Raw genomic sequence first — 1,101 nt, 5'->3', positions numbered from 1 at the left:
CATGGAAAAATGATTCTAATGAACACATTGGAAAAGAAAATGGAAATGGTTATTAAACATGAAAATAACTTAAAAACAAAAAAGTATATATTATATATCTTTTAAACATTCTTGAGTGGAAAATGAAAATATGTTCATGTAAGCATTGGTCAAGGTGTGGACAAACAGGCACTCTTGTACATTTATACAGAAGGCCAACTTCTCAATGAGGCATACATTGAGTACCTTACTGAAATTTGTAATCTTCCCTTCATCACCACCTTTCCCCATCAGTCAACTTTTGGTTCCCTTTACATTTCTTTTTGGAATTTTGCATGTTTTGTGTTAATCTTTCTTATAAACCTAGGAGGTATGTAAAATTTGTGTTAGTTTCCATGAGTACTATAACAAATTAGAACGAACTTAGTAGTAAAAGAATGCAAATGACTTTCTTACAGTTCTGAAGTTTGAAGGTCCAATATCAGTTTCACTGGGCTAAGATCAAGGTGTTGAGTAAGGCTGTTTCCTTCTGAAGGTTCAGGGGGGAATTTATTTCCCCGCATTTTTTTTTTTTTTTTTTTTTTTTTTTTTGCTTCTAGAGGCTGCCAACATTCCTCATCTCATGAGTCCTTTGCTTGGGGTATCACATCTTCTACTATCCACTCTTATCCTCTTATTTCCCTCTTAGAAGGATCAATGTGATTACATTGGGCCCACTTGGATAATCTAGTGTAATTTGCCCATGTCATATCCTTAGCATAATACATTTGGAGTGTTTCTTTTACCATGAAAAGTAATACATTTATAGGTACACAGGTTGCTAGGATTAGGATATTTTGTGAGGAGATGAGGTTATTAATCAGCCTACCACACTACAGTTACACCCATTTTATCACCAAATAACTGAGATGATGTTTTGTTATGAGTCTTGCTCAAGGTCAAACAGATTTTAAGTGCAGAGACCAGAATGGAACCAATGCTATCTGACTGAAAAGTGGAGTTGCTAATCACTTTGCTATTAACTCTTTTTCCTCCCAATTTTGTGCTAAGATAAAATACACATAAATAAAATTCACTATCTTAAACATTTTTAAGTGTACAGTGTTTTTATGGTTTGGCTGT

Source organism: Macaca mulatta, chromosome 9 (assembly GCF_049350105.2).
Source record: "Macaca mulatta isolate MMU2019108-1 chromosome 9, T2T-MMU8v2.0, whole genome shotgun sequence".
Classification (NCBI taxonomy): Eukaryota; Metazoa; Chordata; class Mammalia; order Primates; family Cercopithecidae; genus Macaca; species Macaca mulatta.
This window is presented reverse-complemented; position numbering follows the sequence as displayed.